This window comes from Lygodium microphyllum, chromosome 18 (genome assembly GCF_053477565.2).
Source record: "Lygodium microphyllum isolate KBCC chromosome 18, Lygodium_microphyllum_v1.1.10, whole genome shotgun sequence".
Taxonomy (NCBI): domain Eukaryota; kingdom Viridiplantae; phylum Streptophyta; class Polypodiopsida; order Schizaeales; family Lygodiaceae; genus Lygodium; species Lygodium microphyllum.
In genome coordinates this window covers 112,509,425-112,523,599 of record NC_141152.1, presented here as the reverse complement: position 1 = coordinate 112,523,599, position 14,175 = coordinate 112,509,425, and positions in this window count along the sequence as shown.

Below are 14,175 nucleotides of genomic sequence, written 5' to 3'. Positions count from 1 at the left end.
TAGAGGATATGAGCGACAGCCAATTCACTAGGTGCAATCACCCCTTCCTATCCACCACCTCTCTCCATGTCCGCATGAACCTGAAAGGGTACATGCAGAGCCACCAATTTTTAGGCAAATCCATCCGCCCGCCCTCCTCCCCTCATTCTGACAACGAGAACTAGACTTGGCTGTCCTGCTCCTCATGTAATACTATCCCGAAATGTATTCACAAAAAAAAAGAGGCACGATCACTGCACCTAGGGGTCCTTAAGTTAGGCGTGTCCAGTGACCTTGGTCGACTGACTCCGCTCCTAACCCCCTAGCCCTTTTTTATCCCCCACATCACGCTTAGGGCACATCAACAGTAGGACACACCTAGGGAGGTAACACTCACCTATGGTTTGACCTGTCACCCTAAGCCACTGGCACCACACCCCCTTGGCACAAATGGGGTCCTCAAGTGTGGGACATCACCCGAGTTCTAGACCCACTTTCCCATTTCACTAGCACGACCACATTGCACCAACATGCTGAGGATAGCACCCCCCCTAGGTAGAGCACTGCACCTTCTTCTTCAGGTACACCACAAACGCCCAACCACCTGTCAAGATTGTGGGAGAGAAGGAAGGAGTCTCACTTGTAGCTTTCTTGCTTACACAATGGGGGAAGACACACAAGGGTGGAGGCTGAAAACAGTTTTCCTCTTCTTAGTTGTGTAAGCCAAAAGAACTCTCATACAAAGAAATAGAAGAACCCTATATATGGGTCTCAAACCAAACTCAAGTAACTAAGGTGGCATACTAACTGAGCCACGAACTAGAGTAGATAAGGATAGCTATCATGTAGCTATTATTCATGGGCGGTGTATCAACTGCGTTTGCAACTAACAAGTCGATGACATAAATACACAACGGTCACCCTGGCGTATCACGAGTGGAGCTCGATATCTCAACACCACCAACTTCAGAGGCCCTCGTCTACCCATGCAATCCACTGAGTTGCCCCGACAAACCTCGTTCTTGAGCTTCCACAAGCACCTGAGTCTACATGTGGCCCTCACCCTTACACCCACGCCAACGTGCCATGGGATTGGCACCCATTTAGGAGGGGGGTAATGTTAACCCCAAGTCAAGATGGCAAAAAATGGAGGGAAAGCAAAGGAAGATGGAGAAAGACAAAAGACACGCAAGCGGCCTCTAAAAATGAACCAGGGTAAAAAGCGCAACCTTAAAAGAAAAGGCGCCTCAAAAAACTCGAAAAATCCTTGTAAAAGAGCGCCAGGCTCCCTCCTGTGCCCATTGTAAAATATTAGATGGGTGTAGGCTAGAGGCACGGGGCTAAAAGAGGAAAACGGAAAAAGAACCTTGCCACAATGGCCGGTCATGTAAAAAAGGGATGGGTGCCCATGGGATTTTAGGGTTTGTATATATAAAGTTCAAAAAGTGAATAAGAGATCATTCTTTGGTGTGTGGCAAAAGGAGTCGTCTTCTTCTTCTTCTCTCCTTCTCACCTTCTTGCTTGTGTGTGCTCTTGAGAGAGGGAGTGTGAGAGTGTGAGGGAGTGAGTGTGTGTGAGAGTGAGGGATCAAGAGGGTGAAGCTCTTCACCATCTCCTCTTCTTCTTCTTCTCTTCCCTTCTCTCTTCTTGCGTGCGCGGCTATGGAGGATGGAGCTTGGAGGTGGAGGAGGCTTGAGGATGCTTGAGCTAGCATCTAGGATCATGGAGCTACCGGTGTGTGGAAGAGAGGAGGCAACTCATATCGGCACTAAGGTAAGCTCACTACACTTGTAGGATCGACGGTGCATCGGCTAGGTGAGAGATAGCCATTAGAGCTCGCTTGGAATGCTTGAAACAATAAGCGGTCCATGGGTCTTGGCAGTTGAGTGAAAGCTCCCACATCTTCTTTTTAAGGCTACTAGTTACTATGGAGCTCGATTGTAAAAATTTATTTCAGACTACAACATGTAAAATCCACCTATCAAAAAGGCTATATTTACACTTGGATAGAGCTAGAATTTATTATTTTAAAAGCACATAAAGGTTGTTTCTATGCAAACTTTTGAGTACTTCTTCATGCCAACAAAAATACAATTTTCTAAAATATGTATTTAAGCACTTATTGTAGGGAGATAGTCACTGCTACATGAGTCACCATTAAGACCTCTCCATATTTTTAATGCATAAAATCCATGCCCAAGGACCATATAAGGATGACTCGTGTAATGAACTCCTAGGAGACAAGGAAAATGAAGGAGAGCAAGAATGGAACCAAAGCTAGAGGCAAAGTGAAGAGCTACGCCAATCACCAATAAGACCTCTCCATATTCTTAATGCATAAAATCCATGCCCAAGGACCATGTAAGGATGACTCATGTAATGAACTTCTAAGAGACAAGGAAAATGAAGGAGACCAAGAATGGAACCAAAGCTAGAGGCAAAGTGGAGCCAAAGTATGAGAGAAGAAGAATCAAGAGGAGACAACTAAGACTGAAAATTTAGAAAGCACAAGCACCCGATACAAAAAAGAAAATCGTAATGTCCATCATTTGCACCAATGATATAGCCAAGGGAACCAAAAGAATCCAAAAATTTGAGTTGTATTTGTTGGGGGTAAAGGCACCTCCACCTAGCCACCCATGTATTACTACACTAACACTACCCGCCACTGTACACTGTAGATGGAAGGCACTCATCACCATCATTTTATTATTTATTCTTTTAGTGACTATTTGAATAAAGGAAGGCCCGATCACACATTGTGACTGTTGGAGTTCCCATTTTGTGTCTCTCTCTTTCTTGCTCTTGCTCTCCCGTCATAGCTCTTCCAAGCAAGCTTCAATCCTTCTCACCTTTCAATTAGTATTAGAGCATGGATTTATGACTACTCAAGCTTAGTTTGTGACCTCTTTAGCTTCCTATTGATTATCTACACTCATTGGGTCTCCTTCCCATCAGCCATAGTCGACTCTCTTGAGCTCCCGTCACTCCCCGCCTTCCCGAGCACCTACCCAGCCCCTTTGGGCACCCTCAGGCATTTCATCAGAGGTATTTCTCCATTTTCTTGAGGGTTTTATGTTGGTCATAGGTCGATAGGTCTGAGAAGAAGAAGGGGGCAACACCATTGTATCTTGTTGGCTCCATATCTTAGCATAGGCCTTTGTGGGGCACCTTACGCTTATTGTGTGCCTTCTTTGGCACCCCTTGATCTTCCCACCACCCTGACCACCAAAAAAACATGAGCAATAACCCTAGACAATCAGCACGAATTTGTGCCAATTTATGGCAGCCCTTGGACAGCTCGTCCCAATCATTGGCAGTCTCATTTGGGCACTATACACTTGGTTTATGCTTCACATTTGATCCCTAGCCTTAGCATTGAGCATTGATGTGATTTACTTTAGGTGTGGGACTATTATACACAATTTACAAGCGGTCCACAGTAGTGCTACATTAGCATTTTATGTATGTACCATTTTGGCATTAACATTGGTTGCCCAATTGGTCGTCCCGAATGCTCCCCGAGTGCTAGGGGAATGTATGCCTATGATGTGAGATGCTTTTGGGGATGAATTTGCTCAGTCATTGACTACTTTACATAGTCCATAGGCAGCCCAAAATAGGGCAGCCCCTTGTCATTACATTTTGTGCTTATGCTACATGGTCATTGATGCCCCAGTTGATGCCTATACATATGGGAAAGTATGCCTATGGTTTGCCTTTGATTTTGAGCTTGGATTGAGCCATTGTTTGGTCAGTTTTGGACATTTATTTGTTGCTGGAATATTCAGGGTTGAAGCTCAATTTCTTATGTTTAGATATGCCTATTGGATTCAAGCTATGTCTTGGATGTATACATTGATGTAGTGACTCTCGAGGATCAACATAGAGCTTGGATTTGCTCTCGAATCATTGGTTAAGCTTGAGCTCACTTTGCATAGCATTTGGATCTCTATCTTTGATGTACTTATGGTATATAGTTTGCTTATGTTTGACCGGTCTTGACATGCTTAGCTTATGCCACTTATACATGCTAGTTGCATTGTCTTGGAGCCGATTGCTACTGCTGCTTACTTGGGCTTGACATTTGATTTCCTGGAGCTTACTTTGGCTATTTCTTGGCTTTCCACAGTTATAGTTTGGATGTACTTGATGTGTGGATGCTACGGAGCCTATATGCTCGGGATGTCTCATTAATTCTTGAACTAGGACACTTGTCACCCCTGCACTCCCTAAGCACACACCTATTTGTGTCAAATCTTGCTAGTGTTGTGTACACTTTGCCTTATTACACAGAGGGTGTGTTGGCTTATTGACGGATTCATTTGACATGCTTGGGTGTTTGCTCGATGTCCGTATGACTGTCACTTGCTTATTTATGCCCACTTGATGTTGGTTATGCTTTGACAGTTAGTGGTTGACTTGGTGCATTCATTTTGCCTATAGTTTGCTCTCATTTTACTTGGTTGTAATTTATTACAGCAAGCAATTATGCATAGACTGTGATGTATTTTTCATGTTGAATCATCTTAATTTTATGTATTTTTTATGGTGCTTGGTGGGTAGCATCATTCGCTATCAGTTTGTGGTCATTCTGCCTTGGTTTTGGTTGTATTTTGGATGTTTACAATAGAAAATAGCAAGCAGTTTTGAGTTGTCTGCATCATTTTGGACTGCAGTATGGTACCTTCTTCCACTGATAATGCTATCTTCAACATCACTAAGCTTGATGGTATGAATTATACCTATTGGAAGAGCCAAGTTTGGCAGGTATTGGTGCAAAAATCACAAACAAAACCATTAAGGTTGCATGGAGAGCAGCCTGAAACTATGATTGATGACGAATGGATGGAGCATGATGAGTTATACAAGTTTACCCTCATCTTGTCTCTCACTGAACAGATTCATTACAATGTGGTTGAGGAAGCACAAAGTGCTTGGCAACTTTGGAATAAGATCAAGAACCTCTATGACAAGAAAAGTCTAGCAAGTTAGACGTATTGGTTGAAGCAACTTATGGACCTACGCATGAAGGAGAATATGACGATATATGCTCATTTGAGCCAATTCCATGCTATTCTCAAGAACTTGACTTTGCAATGCATTACCTTCAATGATGAGGTTACTCCATTGTTTTTTCTTGGGACTCTGAGTGAGTCATGGGATGTATTCCGCACTGCCTTATGTGCTCTTGCTACTATTTTGAACTTGCTTGATAAAGAGAGTGCTCTTCTGCAAATAGAGATCAACCGTAAGAACTTGGATGCCTCTCGTGTGTTGCATACTTTGATTGTTAGAGGCAGAGATGGTAATGGAAAGAATGACTGTGGCAATGGACATGGTAGAGACTCACAAAAGTCTAGATCTAAGTCGTGTAGCAAGTCTCCTGGGAGAAATGCTAATGTGACATGTCATCATTGCGGCAAGAAGTGTCATATACTCCCACAGTGCCATGAGTTGTGCAATGAGAAGCGCAAAGAGAAGGGAAAAGACAAAGTATAAGAAAAGTCCTCTGATCGCAGCATGGTACCTCCGAAATCCAATGTAAAAATCAAGGAAATAAATGTCATGCAAACTGATGACTCCAATGGAAAGTACATACTAGCAGCTAGTTCCTGTGATGCTACGCCATTGACCAAGGTTCACTCTATGTATACGCAATGTTGGCTTTTGGATTCTTGTGCTTCATTTCATGTTATACCATGTTGTGAGTGATTTCACTCCTACTGCACTATCTTTGGTTCAATTAACTTGGTTGATGACCGGTCACTTGCTATTGTTGGTATTGGGGATGTACGGCTACAATTCTCTACTGGCAGTACTTTTCTATTACAGGATGTATGTCATGTACCTATGCTTACACGCAATCTTATGTCTGCGAGGCAGCTTGATGATGTTGAGTTTCATGTCTCTTTTGGGGATTCTACCTGGAAGATCACATGTGGTAGGCTTGTGCTCGCTAGAGGTGCCAAGGCTGGCAGCCTCTATCCTCTTGTAGTTGATGGATCCTCTGTTGATCATGTTTTTTCTGTGGGTTCCATCCCATATGTATCTCTTTGGCATGCCCATTTGGGCCATATGTCCTTGAAGGGAATGAAAATGCTTTCTGGCTTGCAGTACTTATCGCGCCTTGACTATGCATATTTTGATTCATGTGAGCGTTGTCTTTATGGTAGACAGACTAGGAATACTCATAAGAAATCTGGTAGGACACGCATGAGTGAGCCCTTGGCATTGATACATTTAGATGTCTGTGGACCCATGCCCTGCTAGTCTATGGGTGGTGCAAAGTATTTTGTGACATTTATTGACGATTTTTGCATAAAGTCTGGGCTTATCCCATTAACCTTAAGTCAGATGACTTGGCTATGTTTCAGAGATGGCTTGCATTTGTTGAGAACCAGACTAGGCATAGGCTTAAATGCCTTAGGACTGATAATGGAGGAGAATACATGTCACGTTCCTTTGAGCAATTATGTGATGAGAGGGGTATTAACCATTAGTTGACCGCTCCCTATACCCCGACCTAGAATGGTTTGGCTAAGCAAATAAATAGAACCATCTAGGATCGTGTACATAGTATGCTTAGCCATGCAAGCCTACCACAAAGTTTTTGGGCTGAGGCGTTAGTACAGCTATGCATATCATAAATAGATCACCTTCTAGTAGTTTGGAATTCCAAGTTGCTGAGGAGGTATGGACTAAGAAACCTCTGTCTTATGCACATTTACGTGTCTTTGGATGTGAGGCATTCTACCATGTGCCCAAGGACAAGCATAGTAAGCTGGATCATAAAAGTGTCAAATGTGTTTTCCTTGGCTATGTTGAGATGGCAAGTTCAACACGTGTGGACATTGATGATGGACCGCCTAGCTAGATGAGTCTGCACATCTACACTTAGCACGTTGGTGGTCATTATGATACTCACATGGCCACTGACTTATCACTTATTATATTTAGTTTGTTATACCTACCTACAGCTGGCAAAGGTATAACACCAATCGATTAGTGTAGTCGGTTATGCACTGTTTGACTTAGAAGGCCACTTTCCTTTACGTGGTATCTTCTCTATACTTTGTGTACATTGTATAGTGTGTGAAAGAAGAAGAAAAATCAGCAAGAAAATGTTTTGGCCTCCATCTCTCTTCTTGTGTTCTTGAGTGAGCTTCCTCTTGTGTATATAGTGTGTGTGTTTGGAGCAGCACCTCAAGCAAGTCCCCCCACCATGCAATTCTTGACTGTCATAATCACAAACAAGGATACAAGACAGCAAGCTAGTCTTCTGTACTCTTTCACAACATGTGCACAGTACTACACCAAGCAACCTTTTTCACTGACTGTTCAATAGTATATGTGGAAATCCCATTATTGAGAAGCTCGATAAGAACAACTACCCTTCATGGAAGTTCCATGTGACAAACTTCTTCATTGGAAAGGGCCTTTATAAGTTTGTTTCAGGTGAAGAAAAGGAGCCAGAGCTGGGTATCCCTCCAACTACAAATGAATTAAAAGCATGGAAAGAATGGAATGCGAAAGACAACAAGGTGATGTACTGGTTATTTGCAGTCATTGATAATACGATGTTGGGACATATCAAGAATGCAGAAACTTCACATGCAGCTTGGATAATTTTTGAGAACATATTTTTAGTAAATACAAGGGCACAAAAGATTCAACTCAAGAATGCCTTGAAGAAAGGGGAAATGTCTGTCAATGAATATGTGTTGAAGGTGAGGAGCATTGAAGATGCTTTAGCAGCGATTGATGCAATACCTGATGATGATGATTTGGTTTCATCCACTTTGAGTGGTCTTAATAATGAGAAGGCATGGAAATCATTTGTTACTTTAGTATATGTACAGAAGCCATTTCCTGATATTGATGAGTTGATCTCTCTCATGATTACCGAAGAGATCAATATGCAGGGTGAGTCATCTAAAAAAATTGGTGAACATGTTCAAGCATTTTACTCAAGCTCAAGAAGGGGACGTGGTAGATCCTCTTCGAGAGGCCGTGGTATGAGACATGCTAGCGATAACCAATAAAACAGGTTCAATCAGCAATTTGGTGAAATGCATGTTTCAGGAGGCTGAGGAAACTTTAGAGACAGGGGGAGCTCTAGAGGAAGAGATCGATGGCAGAATAGAGGTTATGGAAATTCTGCTATTTTTTGCCATTATTGTGATAAAATAGACCATATTGCAACCCATTGCTATGCAAAGAAGGATAATGTTCACAGTGGTAAATTGCAGCAAGGAAACTATGCATCGTCTTCACGACAGAATGAAGACAAAAATGAGTGTCTTTTTGTTATGTAGCATATGATAAATGCAGTTACAGGAAAGGGGGCACATGATGATGTATGGTATGTCGATTCAGGTGCATCTAATCATATGACTAGTCATGTTAAATGGTTTGGAGAGATGCATGACTTACAAAATCCAGGTTATGTACAGACAGGTGATGATTCATGCCACCCAATATCACACATTGGAAAGGTTCCCTTGTCCTTGTATGATGGCCAGACAAAGAGTCTGACAGATGTATTACATGTGCCATCAATTACAAAGAATCTAGTGTCTATTGGCCAAATGGTAGAGCAGGGGTTGTAGGTCCGATTCAATGCAAAAGGTTGTTTTATAGAAGACTTTAATGATAAGTGCAAGTTGGTCGCAAAATGAAGTAGAGTTGGCCGAATGTTCACTTTAGATGTTGGAATTCCTACAATGGATGATGCTATGTATGCTAAAGGAAAAGGAGTAGTTACAGATATTGAAATATGTCATAAATGTATTGGGCATACAAATGTGCAAAGACTAGAATTAATGCAGTCTAGAGGATTGGTTTCAGGGTTGCCTTCTTTTAGAGTTGCAGAATTGCATAAAGTCTGTGAAGCATGCCAGTTTGGTAAGCAAGCAAGACAGCCCTTCTCGCATGACAGAGAAGTGAGTAGAAAAATACTTGGTGTAGTGCATATAAATGTTTGGGGGCCTGCATAGAATGTATCTCTTGATGGCAGCAAATACTTTATCACATTTATTAATGACTGTTCAAGGAAGTTATGGGTATACTTCATGAAGATTAAGAGTGATGTATTTGAGTACTTCAAATCTTTTAAGGCAACTATTGAAATAGAAATAGGCTTAAAAGTGAAGTGCTTGAGATCAGATAGAGGGGGAGAGTACCTCTCTAATGAGTTTACTGGCTTCTTGAGGACTCATGGGATAAAGAGGCAATTTGCTTATAGGTATACCCCACAGCAAAATGGGATTGTATAAAGAAAAAATAGACATATTGCAGAAGTTTCACGGGCATTAATGGCTGAAAAGAATATGCCCAAACATCTTTGGTCTCAGGTTGTCCATACTACTGTCTACATTATGAATATAACTACCACAGTTGCAGTTCATGGGATGACTCCTGAAGAGTGCTTTGCTACAAGAAGCCCGATGTATCGCACTGGAAGGTATTTGGATGTGTTACATATGTTCATGTGCCAGATGAGCTATAGAAGGAGCTTGATCCAAATGCTAAAGAATGTATTTTTATTGGGTACTATTTAGAGTAGAAAGGATATCAATGTTACAACCCTATCGCAGGTGAGTTCAGAATGAGCAGGGATGTTATCTTCAATGAGATGGGCAGCTGTGCTGGTGATGTATTAGATGATGATAATGATCAGGACAGTTATGTGCATAAAGAAAAACAAGAATCACGGAGTCTTAGTGGACCAAAAACATCATCTAGTACTATACCTACAGTGGGCCCTTGGTCTAGGAGACTGAGTAGCCCTACATCTTTAGGTGGATCTATAAGTGTTGCAGGGAAGGACAAAGGAAAGAAAAAAGTGCTGGATGGTAATGATACATCTACCAGTCATTTGGGATTTGATGAAGATTCTAGTGGTTCAAAGAGTTTGAATGATGAGTTTGGTATTCCTTCAGCCAAGACACCAGGTGTACAGAGAGCCCATAGTAATGTAAAGGCTCCATTGAGTGATCTGGTGGTACGCAGATCTAGCAGGGTCAGATAACATGTTAAAAGATTTGGTTTTGAAGGTTATGCAGCTCACCATTATGCTTATATGGTGAAACTAGTTGAGGATGTTGAGACCACTTGTCTTGAGGATGTTATTGGTCATGCTCATTGGGATGCAGCAATGGATGAGGAGATGACTGCATTAGAATCCAATAGGACTTGGGATTTGGTATCCTTACCTAAGGGTAAGAAAGCTATTGGCTATAAGTGGGTTTACAAAGTCAAGCATAATGAAAATGGTTCAATTAGCAGGTATAAATCTAGGCTGGTTGCAAAAGGCTATGCTCAAACATATGGCATAGATTATGAAGAGACATTCTGTCTAGTTGTTAGGATGGCAAATGTTAGATGTGTAATTGCCTTGAAAGGAACCAAAGGTTGGAGTTTGCAACAAATGGATGTTAAGAATGCCTTCTTTCATGGTGAATTGCAAGAAGAAGTGTATATGGAGCAGCCAGCAGGTTATGAGGATTTAGAGTTATTAACCCTCAAACGAACAAAGGTGGAAAATCCGAAAAAGCTGAAGCAGAAGATAAGGCCAAGGCAAAAGTAAAACAGAAGACGAAGGTGCGCCAAGAAAAAATATGGAAATGCAAGAAGTGCAGAAAAGTCCTAAATAAAGGAAAAAGGCGCATGAGAAAAGGCGCAAGTCAATACTTTTGTAAAAAAGCGCAAGGGCACCATGATTTATTTTAAGAGTGCCAAGCTCTCACCCGTGTAATTTGTAAATGTAAACGGGCAGTGGAAAGGAAGCTAGGAAGATAGAAGGACAATGGAAAAAAGGGCCTAGACCATGGCCGGCCATGTAAAAAAAGGGGATAAGGGGATGACCGCCCAAAAGGGATTTAGGGTTTTGTATATAAAGTTGAAAAGTGAATGAGAAGCTCATTCTTGTGTGTGGCCAAAAGTGGCTCTCCTCTTCTTCTTCTTCTTCTTCTTCTTCTTGCTTGCTTGAGCTTGTGCTTGAGAGAGGGAGTGTGAGAGTGTGAGGGAGTGAGTGTGTGAGGGTGAGGGACCGGGGAGGAGAAGCTCTCCATCTTCTCCTCTCTTCTTCTCTTCTCTTCTCTTCCCTTCTCTTCTCTTGTCTTACTCGCGGTGATGGAGCTTGGAGCGTGGAGCTTGAGGATGGAGCTTGCTTGAAGCTTGCACTTGAATTTTGGAGCTACCGGAGTGGGCGGGAGAGGAGGTAACTTGATCGGCATGGAGGTAAGGTCACTACACCCGTAGATATGGATGGTGCATCGGCTATGTGAGAGGTAGCCATTAGTGCTCGGCTTGGAACGCTTGAAACAATAAGCGGTCCGTGGGTCTTGGTGGTTGAGCGAAGCTCCCACATTTTGGTTCCGTTGTCGGGACCAATGGATTCAAGCCTTGAGCACTTGCGCGCTTCGAATTGAGCATTGAAGTAGGGTTTTCCCCGAACCGGTGCTTGAGGTAGATAGGTAGGAAGCGAGGGAGTTTGAAGAGGTATTCGATCTCCTTAGCAAGTAGGTTTTTGTTGTTTTGTACTTGGGAAAGCATGATGGAGTAGTGTATGTATTTTTCTTATAATTTTTTCTTGCATTTAGGAAGGATAGGAGCAAAACATTGGAGCAAACAATAGGGTTTTTGTTGCTGTATAAGAGGCTGAAACAGGGAAATAGGGGCACAGATTCAGATTTTTGGCTGGAAGAGTATGAGGCATTAATTTCTGAGGTTAGAGTAGGTTGGGATGGGGCAATAAGAGGCCCAAGGAACCAGGAAAGACCACAGTGAGCTTGAGAGCCAGAGAGAGAGCGCGAGAGAGAGAGAGAGAGAGCGGCGAGGAGACCTCTGAAGTGCCGATCGATTCGAGCGCCACTGTGATTCCAGGTAAGTCTGGCATTTCCTTGTAGTGTTTTGTACCTATCTGGAAGGCCTGGATGATTCCGTGGAGTAGGCGTTGACCTTGAGGCATCGCGCGCAACCCGCGGGCCATCGTCCGCGCCGTCGAACCAGTCCATTTTGGGGTCGGACTGTCCGACTGCTAGAATCGGACCACCCTGTCTGATCCGATTCCCAAAATCGGACCATTGCAAGAATCGGACCCAGTCTCAAAATCAGACACTCGGACTTCAGAATTGGACTCATTTGAGAGGTACTCTCCCCCTCCATATGACCTTAGGCATTTTATTTACAGGCCTGTTTCTTTTTCAACCATAGCTTTAAGAGTTTTGAAATGCCCAAACACTTTACTTTTCTTTTTCATAAAATACACCCAAACTTTTCTGCTATAATCATCAATAAAAGTGACAAAATAATGACAGTCTCCAATAGATGCAGCTTTAGTAGTCCACACATCAGAGTGGATTAATTCCAATGGCTTCTTACTCTCTTGAACATGTCTAGGAAATGGTTTGCTTTCCTATTTTCCAAATTGACAGGCTTCACATACCTTACGCATTTCTGCAACCTTGAATTTAGGCAATCCTACAACAATATTTTGGGCTTGCATTGATTTAAGTCGCTGTACATTAACATGACCAATGCGTTTATGCCAGATATCAATATCTGCAACTACACCGGTCCCATGTGCAAACATTGTTGCCCTCAATTCAGGCATGTCTGCATCCAACGTAAACATTCTGCCCTTCTTCTTTCCTTTTGCTATCAGGCAACCTTTATTTTTCATATCCTTAACAAAGCATCCATGAGAATTAAATCTGACCTACAAGCCCTGCTCAACCATTTGACCAACAGAAACGAGGTTCTTGGTGATATTCGAGACATGGAATACATCCGACATGTATTTCTTTTTTCCATCCTGCATAGACAAAGGAATTTTTTCAATCTACACAATACGATGTGCAGTATCATCACCAGTCTCCACAAATCCTGGTTTTTCCATTTTCCTTGCATCCTGCATCCATTCTGCATGACCTTTCATGTGGTTTGATGCACCTGAGTCAACATACCACACGTAGTTGCTTTCTTCTGCACTTGTCACAGAATTGGTCATGTGCTGCACCATAAACAAATGCTCATTTTTGTCATCACCCTGTCTACTAGAAGATGCATAATTCCCTTGTTGTAGTTTTCCATTCATGATGTCATTCTACTTTTTATAGCAGTCTTTAGCCATATGAGCCAACATTGCTGTTTGCATGTTGGCCTCTTTGCCATCCACCACGACCTCTTTGGCTCCCCATGCCTCTAGAGTTACCACGTCCTCCTCCATAGAACTGGTTTTCTTGAGTTTGTTGCATATTCTGATTTCTACCACGGCCTCCAGATCGGCCTCCTCTGCCTCTGCCTCTACCTCTTCCAGCATTTGAGTAGAAGACAGCTTCTTTTGAAGTTCCTCCGGAAGAAGATGCACCACCATTTCTTTGCTCCTCAAAAATTAGAAGAGCAATCAACTCCTCAAAATCAGGAAATCTTTCATGGATGGAAATGGATGTTCAGAACTGTGCATAATCCTTTCCTAGACCATTCAAGGTCAGAGAAACTAAATCATCATCTTCCACTAGCGACCCAATGGAAGCAAGTGCATCTGCAATCTTCTTCACCTTCATGTGGTAGTGATTGATGCTCATACTTTCTCTTTGCACATTGTGCAACTCTTGCTTGAGCTGCATTTTCCTAGCTTGCGTATTTGTGCTATACATTTTTGACAAAGTATCCCATGCCTCCTTTGGTGTACTTGCATCCTGAATATGCACAATCATAGAGTCTGAAATACTGATAGACAGCCAGTACATAACGTTTCTGCCTCTCTCATGCCATCCTTTAAATGCCTGCATTTGTTGTTGATTGGGAACATCAGGAAAAACTAGTTCTTCTTCATTTCCTGCAACGAATTCCCAATATCCTTTTCCCATAAGGAAATTCATCATTCTAAACTTCCATGCTTGGAAGTTGTTCTTGTCAAGCTTTTCAGTGACAATCTGTGAAAGAGAATCAGACACCATTACAAAACACTGCAAAAAATTCTGTCACTGCAAAAAACACAGCTTCAACCTCACAAGGGCAAATCTGCAAAACTGATAAAAGTGGTATTTGACCACACAGTCACTTTCTAGTGACAATTTTGCATCAACAGGAAATAAGGATGATTCTGTAACTCCCAACGTCTCTAGCACAAGCATACGATGCAATTTCTACGGTGACTTTTCACCGAACTGTAGAATAGTGGTCGCA